The sequence below is a fragment of the Lepisosteus oculatus genome, chromosome 5, assembly GCF_040954835.1.
Source record: "Lepisosteus oculatus isolate fLepOcu1 chromosome 5, fLepOcu1.hap2, whole genome shotgun sequence".
NCBI lineage: Eukaryota > Metazoa > Chordata > Actinopteri > Semionotiformes > Lepisosteidae > Lepisosteus > Lepisosteus oculatus.
The window spans coordinates 60,127,462-60,144,180 of record NC_090700.1 but is presented as its reverse complement, the minus strand read 5'-3'; the positions used below and the strand labels follow the sequence as shown (position 1 = coordinate 60,144,180).

Sequence of the window (16,719 nt, the reverse complement as noted above, 5' to 3'; positions counted from 1 at the left end):
TGCTCCTGAAAAGGATATAGACATCAAATGTGAGAATCCCAAGGGCAACATTATAATAAGAGTGGCATGTACTTTTAGCTTAAACTCCCACTGAATGCTTTTTTATCTAAATTAGACCTGTAGACGCTGATGGTGATGACTTCAGACGCAGATAGCATTAAAAAGAAGTGCCCTGAGAGATATTTTGACAGGAACTGTGCTTCATATCTGGTTATTAAAATCTGAGTTGTAAGAAACTGCCACGGAGACTCCTTTCCTCTTAGTTTCACTAGCGGACTGTATATTGTTTTGTTAGCATTCTCCTGTTACTTCTCCGGAGTAATTAAATGTGTTTGGTTAAACAGTCGCCCTTATAATGTACGATTTATAAATGGGAAAAGAAGGCCCCTTGCGTGTCAATACAAGCAGCAATCGTACATGTACAACCGAGTCAAAATGAACTACACTGCTCACGCCAAACTGGAAGGGAAACGCGAGTACAGTGCAAAGAAAATGAAACAGAATCTGGCTTCGTGTTGCCTTGAGTTCCCAGATAGGTTTATTTTTGCTCTAGGTTTCACAAACCACAAACGAATCACGCTATATTTTATACACTGTTTGAAACTTGCGGGGATATATAGCGAATTGTTAACTGTAGAGGAATGTATATATATATATCTCTCTCATCGCAGTGTGAGCCTGGGAAGCAGTGAGAAATGAAAGGTGCGTCCGAAAACAGTTTTCGAGATGAATTGGAGATTCTAGATCTCCACCGTTTGAACCGTTTGATCGACGCTTCCTCGGTTCCGCGTTTGAAACAGTCAGGTCCGTTCGGCTGTCCAAGTCACAAGCTGAACCGTTGGTAAGTGTCGTGAACTACGTGTCGTTTTTAGTACAGCAAGGGCTACTACATAACAATTATTCTGTACTTTTAAATTTGGTTCATACCGGTTCTAGTGGGCCTGTACGTTTTTCTAGGCTGGTGAGATACGCCTTCTTTATAAAATCCATTTTTATACACGCCACTCGATGTAGTTTTATAACCCAATCCTTGCCTTTTGACTGAAGAAAACTGTGCAAATTAATTTACCTGATTAGCTCTAAACCCATTAAAACATTAATATAATATATACTGTTATATACCCCAGTTATATATAAACGGGTTGTATGCAATGTGTAAAATGGTAGTATTGAGCATTTAAATTTACTTTATTCAACAATAATAAATGTTTTTAATATAATGGGTACATAACATTCAATGAAAACAAGCAGTGGACGCTTGGGTTTTGTGTTGTTGAAATAAAAAATACAAAATGCAACTTTAACAGTTTACCTTGAGACGTAGTTCCGTATTTCAAAAATACCAATAAGTGTATTAATGTTGAGGCTTAGATTTTTGTCTTTGTATACTTTCATTATTCGTAAACTCAGCAGTTTTCAATGTATTTTTGTGAGTTTACTTGTTTCTGGCTATATCTTATAATGCAAAGGAACAAGTAACAGGTTTATTCCATGCTGAAAAAAAAGACAATGTTTCGGCCGTGGAGCCTTCTTCGGAAGAAGGCTCCACGGCCGAAACGTTGTGTTTTCTTTCTTCTTTTTTTCAGCAGGGAATAAACCTGTTACTTGTTCCTTTGCAGACTACGCATGCTGACGCAGCTACCCACCTGAACTGCTATATCTTATAATGTCAAGTTGTATCAGGTTCAACAAAAAGTGCAAGTTTTTTATGTACATAAATTAGTCCCGGGGTTACGTATGCTATGCTTTTGTATTTATAGCTCCTCACATTTGCCTTGTGTAACACGTAATATTCGTAATACTGTACTACTTTATTCGGTATAATACATTTACCAACAGTTGTAAAAATGTTGAACGCTTAGGAAATGGAAAACTCGCATTTAGTACTGCTTCTGTTACGATTTAAAAACCATCCATGAACACACCGGCTTCATTAATGAGAACACATGGGTTTTATCAAATGCAAGTGACTGGCGAGCTGAGTAAAACTCGCCAGTCCACAACTGGAGAGAGTCCAGTTCCGGTTCTTAGCGACGGTCCTCGTGGTCGCGGTCCAGTCCGTGCGGAGTCCGTGCCTGAGCTTGCGTGCGCCTCGTTCTGCTTGTTGGTTACATTGTATCAATCTCCCAGCATTGAAAGATACAAACAGCCATCAAGATATATTAGAGATACAGAGAAACAGAATCGGGGGATTTTAAACTGGTGCGAAAACCGGCAGAAAACTGGATTTTACTTCCCGGGACCGGAGGAGACGTTATATAACTCGAATCGGGCTCGCGATCGACCCTAAAAATGCCCGTTTTAGCCGGTATTTTTCAGTTTTGAACGGGATTCAACGTGTGATGGCAGCAGTCCAGTGAACTGGCCTTTCCTTCCCCTGCTGTTGGATTTCTTGGGAGTTCTATTGATTTATTTTGTCTGTTTATTTTGAATAAATCGGTGTTCCTCGCATTTTTCCCACCCCCCCCCCCTCCCCGACCCCCAACTTTCTGGATCTATGGAGTGTACTTAAATATTCGTGGGATCGGGGTGCTCAAGTGGGTAAGTGCTGGAATTTTTCGGGTCTTTTTTTCTTAATGCGGGAGGTATTCACAACTGCATGCTTGCCGAAAGCCCTTTGTCTGGGAGACTCCAACAGTGGATTTTTATCCTTAACTCCGAATTACAGCAGATTCCTTAACCTTTTCTCCCCACCCAATACGGCTGCCGACTAAAACAGAACGACGGCTCAGGAAGTGTGTTTTTCTTTCTTTCTGGGGATTGGAGAAATAAACAATTTAATTTCACGCTCGTCTCCCAAGCCATCCAGCATGAAGTACTGATTTAGAATCACCAGCGGTCTTTCTGAAATTAATATGTAATTGCATGTGCGTTCGCTCTGAACTGTTTCACGTAACCATGTAGAATAAAGCTGTCTTTGAAGGCATTACTTACACCTTTTCAGAATGGCATATTTAGTGAGAAAAGTACATAGATTGGGTAGAGCACACCGAGAGGGCTTTGTGTTTTTAAACCATTTCGAATCACAGGAGTTTCCTGTTTCTATCAAGGGTTTTGAGTCTCAAAGCCCAGCGCTTCTTAGATAATCAAATTTTAGTTTTACAGAGCGGGATAGTCCCCAGAGGTGTAATTTTATCTACTCTGTAATCATGTTCGGCCTTTTCATTAGGCTCTTGCGCCGATGTGCATTTATGGCACACTAGTCGGGGGTTCATTCTTTTGTACAGGAAAAACGCGGTCATTTCTCACATTTGAAATTATTCACAGGAGGTTTCGTCCTCCTCCCCCCTCACTTTTCCTTTGCAAAGAGTCTTCTTCAGCGTCGCTAAAAAGCTCAACGACAAGAATCCAGAGATTTGCGAATTGCATCTGGGGCCTGTGCCTAATGTTTAACCTCGTTGGTCACACACTGGTGGGCATGTTCCGGAGGCGTTTGCAGCAGCGCAGTGCACAATGGACACTGTCTACATGATGTGCCCAGATTATGTGCTTGAACTGGCGTCGGCAACCCTGGCGCAGTTTTCATCCGAGGGGTCTCTTGGTTTTCTTGGTGTGTGAAATTGTACCTCACCTTTCTCGAAAGCGAAAGTAAACTTAAAAAAAATATGTATATTGCAACGGTTTATATGTTTGAGGCCTTGATTGTAATTACATTTAGCACGTATGAATCCACCATGTGATACTTGAGTGTAAGAGAGCCAGTTGGGGACCGTAAAAAGTGATTATAGGACTCGGCACAATTTATTGAGAAAAAACGTAGTTATTACTGCTGTTTTTACTTAAAATCCTAAAATGGATGTATGTTTTCTAGTGAAGTGGTTGGTTTTATGTGCTAAGTGGTCGATTATCAAACGGTTGTCCATTGAGGACAGTTGTAACTGCATCTCCACAAAAATGTAAAATATAATAATTCGACAAAGACCAAGTTATAAATCCCCAATTCCTGTTTTGGTGTTGAATTTTGTAATAAGACTATAAATCTAGTTTCTAAAAGTGTGAATGAGTGAAGAATGACTTTGAGAACATACCCACATTATTTTAATTTGCCTGGAGTCATCCAGTAAGCTTTTAATTTGGTCAAAGTGAAATGGAATGTGAATTGGGGACGATTCAGGAAGGGTTTATTAAGTGTATGATGCTGTTTTGTCAGTGTTCGAATTGAATGGAGTTCCCTTGTTAATTATTTTAATAAGAAAGCCTTCAGTACTTTCCCATATTTCTATAATGTTGTTATTGTGTCAGGTATTAGTATATGCTTGACACAAGTATATATCTTAAGTATTACGTTCGGTTGCATTGGGAAGGATGATGTGCTAGCACAGAATTAATATTTAAGGCATTTTAAACACCCCCAGTTAACAGAAGTGTCCTATTGCTCTCTGTTGAAAGCCACACTCTGATATAAAATCATAATTGATGTATTCAAGACCATAGATCTGCTGATTAAAATGGTTGGAGAGAAGGGATTATCCTTAAACAGTTTAATTTAAGGAAAGGTCCCACTGCACTGTTCCCAAGAGCAGGGTTCTAATCCTAGTGCAGTGGCTGTATTCCACTTGGTCCTGAACAATATGACCTCCCTAAATGTCCCCTGTGGTTCAGTTGATGTAATTTCTCACTTCTGCTCTATGCTGTGAGGGCATAATGGCTGCCAGAAGGCCAGCAGGTGAGTGCTCAGTTCAGTGGATGATGTGGGTCACCCCCATGTCTGAAGCACTTTGAGGTCCTTTGAAATCTGAAGCGCTGTGTAAATGCTGGGCATAGCCAGACCCTTTGAGAATTGTCTGTTTATATTACACATCTTTGGTATTGAAGGCCTATATCTTTAACAGATTCTCCCTGTCAACCTGTATTTTTTCTTGCCCATTGGGTTTAAGTCCCAACAGAAAATGTGTACTTTGTTCAGAAATGTCTAGTTTTGTCTTATTGGTTGTCATATAGCTGCTGCCTGACGGTTTGACTTCTATGGTCACTTAAGAAGATGTATGATGAAATAGTTAACTACAGTGGTTTCCTCTTGTGCTGTACATATGTTTGCATTTTACATGTTAGACTTTACATAGACTTTGTCTTTGCCCTTAACATGAAATTTACTGTTCTTCATACTATGATTGCCTGTAATAAGTTAAACCATCTTTGTCTAGGGCAAGAAAAGTGATTTTCAGAAAAGAGTTTAAGTAATGAAGACCTGCTTGGTTTTGATAGACTGGCTTCAAAAGACACTTTTATAAATAATTTACACATTTTAATATCTAGGCATAGGACGGTTTTAGTTTCATGCAACAAGGCCATGATCCAATGAAATGCACAAAAAATAGTAAGTCTTTAAAGAACTGCAGTTTGTTTTACAGCACATACTGTAAAATGTTACATAAGAAAGTTTGTTTTAATACTGTGTTTCCATATTGTGGAAGCTCAAAGAGTGAAGCTCAAAAATGTAGTTTTCTGGCTTGTCCCATAGTTTTAAACTGTGTTTTCAGTAACTACCAGGTTACCAAGCCTGCCCTACTATGACAGGTTTTGAAAAGATGTGATCTTGGTTGTAAATTGCGGGCCAACATGATTGTTTTCATCTGATATAACTGTTGATGACCCTCTTCGATTCCTTTTAAATTAATCCCAATGGGAATAATTGTTTTTGTTCAAGTTGATTAAATGGATTTGAGATTTTTTTAAAAAGCTCCATCAGGAAATGGTTCAACTCATGTCCAGCAGCTGTCTCTCCTTGCTGCCACTACCATCTCTTATTACTTATGTACTGTTATTACTGTCCCTTGCACTATTTAAATGCATCTCACAAGCCAGCCTATTTGATCACATAGCATCAAAGTCTAGTCTGTGAGTGTCACTGAGGAAAAAACCCAGGAATGGCAGTATAACCACACCTCCTTGGATGATTTGCTGAAGGTTGACCATTTTAGCCTTCGTGTTGATGATTTGCCAAACTCCCCCCCCCCCCAGTACTCTTTCTCATGGACAATACCTCTTTGCTTATTTATGTTGTCACCTGGTTAAGTTAAGTGACTTTTTTTATATTTCTGAAAGATTATCCTTAAGCACCAGAATCTCTTTTGAGGTATCTTTTTAACATATATTTTGAGAAACATTGTTGTAGCGTTTTCTACCAATTGGAAATTGTTTGGATGGTTCCAGGGCTCCCCAATAGCTTAAATATGTCTGAGCACAGGCTGGGTTCTGTAGTCCAGGCATGACCAATTTGAGCCCTGGCTAGGGTTTTAGCTTATTGTAGTTGGAATTCCACAGTCAGTGTTGTACAGCTGGCCTACCTCCACATGGGCTGGATGGACTTTTGTAAGCCAGTCCAGGGTACTCTTGGCTAGGTGTGCAATAGCTGTCCCAGGAACTGTTGAGGACCCTCTGAGAGTGGGAGTGATGCCGAACTCCTGCATTTAACACTACCTTTCCGAGTAGCTGATAGCTCCGGACTGAACAGGATGAAAGAAAGCATGACTTGTCCTCATGCAGTCTCTAAGCTATTGGTGTTTAGTACAATTAGTGTCCAAAAGAAATAAATATGTTGAAGATGGGTGAATACCACTATGATAAATACATTTTACCAATGAGTGATAAGATTGTTCAACTTTTAAACCTGCTTTTCTCTGTAAATGAGAACCTGCTTCCTGTTATACCATTACAATTGCTCCTGGACTTCATGAACTTCCAATAAATCTCATCAAACATTTCTCTTTTTACTTCCTGTTCCCTTAATTCCCACTCACACTTCATGAATTTCTTTGCCTGTGGGGTCAGTTTAAATCCTTTCTTTCTCAGTTCCATGTAGGGCTGGAGTTTTATTTTTTGTCATTCAGTGACCTAAACAGTGCAGTATGATTTAAAATCTTAGAACAGGAGGCACTTTGATACACAGGTGGTTTTGGGAGCCTGGATCAGTCTACTCTGTCATAGTTGAAGCTGGTCCTCTGGTTTCCTTCAGGAAACTGCAGGATGGGCTCTTGAGGTTAGTTATCACCTAAAACGCAGAAAGCTAGATAGGCCAAATGACCTCTTTTTGATTCGAATCTTACGCTCTACTACGTCTGCTTTCAGTTTGTTCTTACATTTCATCTATTCAGTAGCTTACCTGCATTTATACATTCTGCCTTCCATCCCCAAAGAATCGCATACGGGTTAAGTTGAACCACAGTCTAGTGAGCCATACCGTGGAGGTGAGCTATCTCCGTTTTAAGGTGTTGAGGTAGGAGTGCACTCGTTCTGTTGCATAACAATTCCATGCACACTCTTTCAGATTTTCAAAGGTATTGCACCACCTCCTATGTATTAATATCAACATTGTGAAATACAGAGCCACTAATGCTTGCAGGAGTTGCAGTTTTATTTTATAAATGCACAAAAACGTACTACTGCTATTTTTTATGTTGCTGATAGATTTGATAACTTCTCAGAGGTGTCCGTTAATAAAGACTTCTCTTTTTCAACCAGTTTTTCTCTATTCAAACAATGTGGGGGAATGAATTTGTCTGACCACAATCAATGACGGCTGTTTGGAGGGTAGTGTTTTTTTTTTTTTTAGTTCAACTGGCACTGATAATTTTTTCCCCTGTTACTGTTTAATTAATCTGGGATTTTCCTGGTTTGCCAGTCTGTGGTACTTTTAATTGAGATGTCTTTGACTAAAACTTACAAATCTCAGCCACATGCACTCACTGTCCTGGAAACCACATTTTTCCAAAAGTGATCTTCATCTATGTTAACATGGTACTGCACTCACAGGGTGTTTATTTGAATGTTTTTGTTTCTTTGAATGTGTAGTGTTCTCTGCACACATATATAATGCATTGAAAGAAATGGGTTTGTCAGGGCCTTGGTTCAATAAACCCATAATATGTAATGGGACACATTTATTTTTCTTTTTAAACTATTGTACAATGGAAAGAAAAAGACTGTGTTGCAGCTTTTTAAAAATATTCTGCTTAAAGCATTAAACATTTTCATCCCAGAAGAAAAAAAATGATCAAAGCACATAAAACAGAGGGGTTAATGATTTAATAATGCAATTACAAAATTAGAGAAAGAAACACTATCTAAAGGCATTGAAAAAGTACAGGATTCAGTTCAAGACAAAGAGTGTAGCTGGACTGTACACACAGGCAAAAGATCTGGGCCAAGAAAGAGTGTGGCAAAGAATAGTGTGATGGAGGCGAGCGTTAAAGTTTTTTTCATTGTTTCAATATCTCATAAACAAAGGGTGAATTAAAGTGTGACTGTTTAAACAACACTGAAAAGAAAATGGCTAATGTGTTTAATGGATATTTACTGAGGAAGAAATCAATAACATGCCTCAAGCTGAGGAAAGACAAAATTATATATTAAATAATATCAGCATAAAAATAGCGGATGTGTTTTAGTGCTTCTGTTGCATATAACACATCTTCAGAGCCTGATGGTATTCTATCAGTTGTGCTTAAAGATTTTAAAGATTGCTTTGAGCAAGCAGCAGTAATGATGAATGCAAACCGCTTGTATTGTAGTATATTTCTAGTTTTATAAAAGTTCCTCATAAAAAGATTAATTTCTAATTTATATGATCTAGATTCTGCTATAGTTAATTAATTAGTCAAGTTAGCAGATGTATTATACCACAATAGGAATATTAACAAACATTGTCAAAGATGCTTAGGAAATAAAAATAAAACAAGTTAAATTTTAAGACAGAGCAAAGAAAGATGGTATTTAATATAGACAAATATTACATGTGTTAATATACAATTAAATGTATAGTTAAATGTGTACCAGAGTGTTAATTGGAGGTTATAAAACAAACTTGTGGGCAACAATTGATTAGACTACTTATAAAAATACTTAAGTTGGTACAGACGTATTATTCACAGCCTCTGGATAATGTGGGGATAAAGTTAGGGTATGTTATCCTTTTACCTCTTTTAGACTATTGTGTACAATTTTAATTACCATGTTGCAAAAAAATAGTGCTGATAAGAATTCATTTCAGAGAAGAGTGACCAAGTCCATTCCCATACTTACAAGAATGTCCTACACTGAAAGACTGAAAGAACGGAATGCTTTTAGTCCTGAATAGAGAAGACTACGAAGAGATCTGACTCATGTGTTGACAAAGTCAAGGGACTTTGAATCAGCCGTGAAATAGGAGCCAGGGGGCATGAGTAGAAATTCAAGGGAAGAGCAATTAAAACTTTACACAATGGCATTGTGGGAGTGTGAAAGAAGCTACACAGCCATCTTGTCCAAGCTGATATCCTATCCTCTTTCAAGAACCAATTGTATAAAAATTCTCCAGTCAATTATTAACCAGCACCAGATGATCGAGATGGGCCTCACGTTTTTCAGCTTCTCTTCCAGTCTTATGTAAAAGACACAGCTATATCTAGCTTTATGTGGCTTTCACTCAGTCAGTGTATAGTAGGTTCATGTTATTGTTCAGCAAAAAATGGTCTTCTTGGTAGCATTTCTATATTGATACATAGATAATTACAATCATGTCTGAGACTCCACAAATTTCAAATTGAGTTTGTTTCCTCAGCTGGTTCATGTTTTGAATTAAAATCTGGGTTAATAAGAATAGCTACAAAGCAAACAGCCTTGTGAGTGAGTTAAGAGTTTTCCACCTGCATGATAATTTTATTTTTGTATTCTTGCACATCCAGTTACTAATATTATCCATAGTGTTTAATTGCTAATCTAAAATAACCTAAACATAAGTTTCCATTTGCTGACTTATTTTAAGTTGTATTTTCAACCAGCTGTTGATAGTTTTCAATAGTTCGGTATCCTGTACTGTCACGCCATGAGTGCTGACAACTAAGCCTGCATGACAACTTCTGTTATCTTGATGGTTTTGGAAGGCCATAGAGGAAAGAAAAAGCTGTACATTTTTCTTTGTCCATTTATTTGGAAATGGGTTCCTGACAAGTATAGTTTTTTTTATTGCTCATTACATCTGATGAAGTGTTTTTTTCCAATTGAAAAATACTTTCCTGTCCACGATCTGCACACACTCTAGATGTGCTTAAGGGCATTGTTACTCTACTCCCTGTCTTCCTTGTTGCATATTTCTTGGCAGGTCCATGTGGTTAACTAGGTTTTAACAGCATAAAAAGAGTCTTAAATGTTCTGAGAAACTGTTGTCTTTTGCATGGAAACCAGCCATTTAAACAGCAGTTGTTCACCTCCAACCTAACAGTTTCAGTTCACAATGAAGAGTGAAGCCTCCCACACACCTCTCTTTGTTGAGTTCGTGGAGGTGTCAGTTGCTCCCAGGACCTTTTTGTATGGAGATAAAGACAAAAGCCCCACCTGCACCACTTGTTTACCTGTGAAGTGCAACATATTTAGACAAGGCTAAGGGCAGCTTCTTCAGCCAACCAACTGAGAATGCACAATCTTGTATATCTTAATGCGTGGAGGTTAAAATTGGCCATGATTATTACACTTCTCAATTTATGATGCAGGTGTAATCTCTCATATTTCTGAGGTAATCAAATACACAGGTCAGAATCCTCTGTTTATATATAGGTGGGGCAATAGGTAGTTTTGGAAACTGGCTGTAGTCTATATATGTTCTGTTATTACATGATATCACTTAAAGCATAAGACAGTATATATTATATAAACTATATACTATATTGTCATTTTACATTAAAATACAGTGAATGAACTGTTGTAAATCAAAAGCTATAGGTTCCCTCTGTTTTAACACTTTTAGAGGCTTTTTCACAGCCATTAACATTTTTATTTTAAATATCTAACTTGATGTCATTGGCTAGCAAATTCAAGTTGATCTGTATTTTACCTTCCCTTGGAATGTGCTGCAATGGGAATTTCCTCCTGTGATTTTTTTTTCTTTTTGTCCATTTCTTTTTCTGTCCACTTTTCCAATGGAATGTGGGTAATCCCTTGTTGGAACTTGGTTTTATTGCTTACTTTAAAGATAATATCTCAAAAGAAATCTGTTAACTAATGAGTAATTGTGTTTTCTTGGATGTGCCAGTAAGTCATTTGCTGCTGTGAGTGCCCTAAATATCAGGAAAAGGAAACATAACCTGACCTCTTCAAACAGCAGTGCACAGTTTTGAAAAGGCACTCTCCAACGTTTAGGATGAAGTCGCTTAGAAAAAAAAATACCCAGTAATGAGGCCAGTGGCTTCCTCATTGCATAGTGAAATCTTAATGGCTCTGCTTCGAGGAAGTCACAGACAACAACTGACAAACCCATCTGTGGGGAGGTGATTTCCAAAACTGCCTATCTCCCCATACATCTAACAGAATTGCTGACACTTTGAGGCATTTGAAATTGTTCTCTAATGCTAAAATAGAGAAAATGTGAGCTTTTTTTCAATCCAGAGGTGGAGACCAGGGTATGGATTTCAATAAGTGAGAACCTCATGCAAACAGAGTTTTAGTTTTAGTATGGTTAAAAGAGGTTGTCCTCATTTTACAAAATGTGTAAGGAAGTTTTTACTTGCTGTATTTTAAATTGAGACTGCTTCACATGCTGGATCTATGAAGTGCACCATGTGTTTGTGTTTCTGTTTGTTACTGAACAGAGGAAAAGAGTTATTTTAAAAACAGTATAAAATTGAGGACTGGTGCTTTACATTTTAAAAATGTGCATCTTTTTGGCATAGCATTTATTAAATAGTATTTTTCTTTTAGCTACAGATCTATAGGGTAATTATACGGGCACCAATATAGACACAAGTTCCTCCTGAACAAAACCATAGCATTAATTCCGGAGTTTGGTGTGTCACTTCTGTGGAATTCATTCAGAATTTCAAAGCTCATTATTTGTTTCTGTCCTAACGTCCTAAGATGTGTTGTTTATTTTATTTTATTTGTTGCCATTTGTGGTTTGGTTTCCATCTTACCACTGGTTACAGACAGGCATGTTCTAATCTCTTTGCGGTTTTCGCAAAATATTGAATGGATTTCTTCTTACTCATGTATTTTGACATAATCTTAAGGGTGGATAATCTTTCTTTTTAGCAAGCTGCAATTTAAAGCCATTGATGTGTTAATGAAAAATGGAAAAGAACTGTAGGTTACCAGTAATGAAGTATTTGTGACTAAACCGAGGCCTGAGGTGAAATTGATTGAAATGCCAGTGAATTAGTCCAAGAAATAATAAGTGCCTGAGAAACTGGTAGGCAGCACTGTCCTTCAGTACCTGGATACACTGCACTACATCATGTTCATGTCCTGAGGGAAGCTAAGGGAGGTGTATTTTTAGCACTGCACTTGTAGTTTGGTTTATAGGATCTGCCATTTAACTCGAAAGCTCTCCCTGTCGGATCTTTTTCCATGATGGCATTCTGTAATTACAGTAACCAGAAGTCACGCTTTGCTGGTGGGTTTAAATCCTTCAAAAAAGCCTGAAATTGAATTTCTGTGTTACCACGTTACCATTTTGGTTTTAATGCAGCTGATGGGGAATCTTTGTAACGGATTGTTTCAGTCTTTAAAATAAATGTTTTGGGTGCTGGGTTCATGCTGATATGAGTTTCACTGCTGAAGAAAGATTGCTTGAATTAGTTCCAAATCTTTGCATTATGGTTAGCTTATTTAGATTCATAATGTATTGAGAATAATTATTGTTTATATAGTGCTGTAGATTTAATCTACATAGTGATCAAAACTCAATATTTTCACCTTTTTCCAACCCCCTCCAGTTTGCTACATTGCTGGTAGGAGCTATAGTGTTTACTGAGACACATTTTGCCCTTTGGTTTGGGTTTTGTGCTGAGTGACATTGTTAATGATTTGCCCTGTTGCTTGTAGTAAGTAGTAGTTTGTAGTTTTTGGAGGCATGTACTGTACCATGCACTTGGTTAAGTAGAGTGTCTATTGTAAAGCAGTGGCAGACTGATTTTAACTGTGGGTATTTAATGATATTATGATTTTGCCTGTTATTCAACTCCCCATAGATGATGTTGTGTTTTTCATTTTGCAGACAATGCTACAAGCAGCATTTGGCAATACATCAAGGAGTATCACCTTGGTTAGGGAAAGGCTGTAAATGCATGTGGATGTTTTATTTCTGCGTTTCTCGTTTTGTCTGTCTTGGAGTGCTTGACTGCCAGACCTTTCTCTCCAGCCCCCTGGAGGATAATGGCCACACCATTGAATTGAAAGTGCTCTCCCATCTCTCAGACCTCTTCTACATGTTTCTCACTGGCGAACATGAGGCTTATGAGGCTTTTTACCGTTTCTTAGAAAAGAAGTGGTTGAAATGAGCTACAGAAAGAATTTCTTTCAGCTGTATTTTACTTTAAATTGAGTTGCTCCCGGGAATGAAATTCAGTCATGTGACTTTGCTCCCTTGACCGCATGTTGAACCCGTACCTTGACATGAGAGTGACAAGAGGCTCATTGCTGAAACCAGCAACAGCGAGAGAGCAGGAGAGATACCTTGTCTCTGTAATCTAGATTCAAAGGATTGCCAGTGGCAGGCTTGCGTATCTCATCCAAAGCATTTACGTAACTGTCTCATCACTAATGGGCCTGCTGTGCACGGGGCATGTCATGGTATGCTGGTTTCCTTCCATTCTGAACCTCTGGGAGTTTCTGGAGCAGTACTTTATCATGGCAGTTGTATGTACAGAAAACACAGCAAAGAACTTGTTTCATTCTGTCCTGTTGTCTGCTATGGAAATCTTGTCTGACAGCATTCTGAAAGAAGGTATTTAATACCAGCAAAAACTACTGAGATGTTTGTCTTTTCAATGTATACATTTTCTAAGCATGACGTGAATCGCCCTGATAATTCATACCAAAGGATTTCCTGGAACTGTGTTTTGTTCATGCCAAGTAATTAATCATTATATTTTAAACTGGATGTAATAAAAGATCCAAGTCCTGTTTTTTTGTGGATATTTTTGGATATAAATGCACTTTTTGACTGCATTTATTGGATCATTTAGACAGTGTGTGGGCTGCATGGTGGCTTTTAAGATGTTCACAGCTTTTGTAACTGCTGTTTCATCTAATTTATTTCTAAAAATACAAGTTTGTGCTTTTGGGAGGAGGAGATTGTCTAATACATCTGAAAGTATTTTCACATGAGACTCTGGGTGGAGATGGAAGAACAGTTCGTGCCCATCTGAAGGATCAATAGTGGAAAGTGGTGTTCTTGATTTCAAGCTGTTTTGTTTACAGTTTAATGTTCCGAGTGAAACGGGCATCTATCATTTTGGTAATGCCCTGTACTGAGACCCTTCTCATCAATCATGCAAACCAATCGATCATGCAAACCAATCGTGCTGTGAGTCTTAAAATAACACAAGGTTTGAAAACAGATTGTGAGATCTAATGATTCTGTAATCAAATAATGTTATTGCATTCTCATACTTAAAAGGTTTCTAAGTATAGATAGCTTGCTCATTTTGATACAATGCAAAAGGGAGCTCAGTCTTTCATACAGTAAAGTGTTTGTCTTTGCACTTGCTGTCAACATTTCATAATTTGCTGTAGATTTTATGCTGACTAACTGATTGCTCTCCAAAGTCTGGTTTGAAATTGCCTTCCCCACAAAATTCTGCAGCGCCTTTCAGTTTTCTAATGTGTACTGTTTTCATTTTTGTTAGCTCTTACATCTGTGTTTATTAAGCCAGCTGCTTTTTTATGGGCTAAAATCCACTTTTGTACACAATTCTCATTGATGATGCTGTTATTGACCTTGTCTCTTTTACTTGCTCAGACAGACAGTTTACACACACTTAAAGCCTTCATGCAGACTAAAGCAGTGCACATCAATGTGCTATCACATACATACATCATCAGTACACTGCAAATGTTACCCCCAGCCTAGCATGGAGTTCTACAGCAGAAACAGATGGGCCCAGCCAGTGTCTGTAGTGTACAGAGGGTTAAGAACCTGTTGACATGGTGAGTGGTAGGCTGTTAATCCTGAGCTACCACACGCCTCGATCAGAAAGAACCCATAAAAGCATTCACCTGTGAAGTGCTTCATGTTACTCATTTCCATTCCTACGATTCTTGGTTTGCTGTAGTGGGGGCACTTTTATCAAGTGATGCTAGATGTTTATTTGTATGAAAAACAGTCCCCTAATTCTTTTTCTGTGGTTTCAAAGCTGTGCCCGAGGGATGGACGTTTTTACGAAACGGCTTGTCCACTGCTTCAACAGTAGTTCCCTCCAAACTCCAAAGCGTTGTTGCTCTTACTCCACTCTCTCCATGTACCAGTGGGACAAAAACCATTTGTGACATTTTCATAAACCGTAGGAGCGCAGCAGTTGAAAGGCTACTGCTTATAGAGAGGCAAACAAGAAATAGTTGTTTTTTTAATCTGCATCGTTCTGTTCTTATTTTCCTAGGTGGGGGGCTGCTAACACTTAGTCTAACTAAGTTGTTATGTTGTAATGGCTGTAGATTGTTTTCTGGAAAAGGGGAAAAACTCATGGCTCGTGTTTTACTACAAAAAGCAAAGGGAATGGGCATTGAGCCCTTTTAAAAGTTGCTTTTGAATACATTATTGCTATTTTGTTTCTCCAAAGTTCTGATCAGCTGCTTGTGGCACTCAATGTTTTTAGAATTCTATCAGATGACATTGTCCTTGCACAGTTACATTTTGCCCCATATGTGTTTTTTGAATAATGATAATTCTGGATTATTGATTATAAATGCTCCTAGACAAGAATAAACAAGAATAAACATGGAAAAAACATAACAAAATTGCTTTAAAAAATTGCTTTTCCTTTGAGCTCTTTGACTGAACTCCAGCTCTCCTGTTTAGTAAAATGTGTCTGTTTGCACATCTATGTGCAGAATCGGCTGGAGATTGAATTGACTGTACAGTAGTTTAGTGGTCTGAGCTCAGCCCACAGTGAGTCACATCCCAAAACCACTGCAGTCTGGTGGTTGACAAAATGGCTGTTTGTGCTGATCCATTTTCTTTTGCTTGCTGTTGGCTTTCACTTTTTGTTGAAAGTGGCAATGTGAAAAGCTATCAAGAGAAAAGGATGAAAGGGCAAACAGGACTAGGAGGGTTGTTTAAACTGTCTGAAGAATACAGAATTCCTCAGTTTAAATACAGGCTTTAGTCCAATAGTTTTTTGGTTTGTTCGTTAACAACACTTGCCTTTACATTTTGTGATTAATCAACAGGATAGATACAATAATTGAGATGTAAAATAATCTGCACACTAATTAGTGGTGGTTGTGAGAAAAAAATATAATGGCAAGATTAATCTGCTGGGAATCTTTTCTGTGCAGAATTCCTGTTTAACAATTAAGTTAATGTTCTCATTCTTCCAAGTATCTCTCTCTCTTTGCATTTTTGTATTCTTTTTATGTCACCAATTCTAAGAAGTATCCCATATAAAGCTCCCAAGGAAGGTACAGTATTTTAGTTTTATTTTAAAATCATAATGTAGCTTCTTGAAACAGCTGGAATGGTAATAGTTTTGTTTTTATCCCCAGACTGTATAGTAAATGTGAAATGTTGAACTTAATTACTCTGGGTTTAATTAAGGTAGAGCCACCTGACAAGCACAACAAAGTGCAGTTCCTGATTATAATGAAGTGTAGTAGCTGCAGCAAAGGCCTTGACTATGACTCACCCAGCTGACAAAGGAGCCAGACTAGTTGGCATATTAACAGTGATAATTGATTGCGTCTTCCAATAGCTTACACACACGCACACATAGTTTTACCGTTACAAAGATAAACATGCAATTAAGATTTAAC

At 38.0% G+C, this 16,719-nt stretch overlaps 1 protein-coding gene across 1 annotated transcript in view; it reads left to right on the top strand.

The window, feature by feature from the left end:
* The first annotated feature begins 2,066 nt into the window (after window positions 1–2,066).
* LOC102695384 (zinc finger protein 609) overlaps window positions 2,067–16,719 on the top strand; it is a 108,139-nt gene continuing 93,486 nt past the window's right edge. Inside the window, exon 1 of the mRNA XM_069190760.1 lies at window positions 2,067–2,541. The gene's annotated coding sequence lies outside the window, so the exon portion shown is untranslated. The remainder of the gene's footprint in view (window positions 2,542–16,719) is intronic.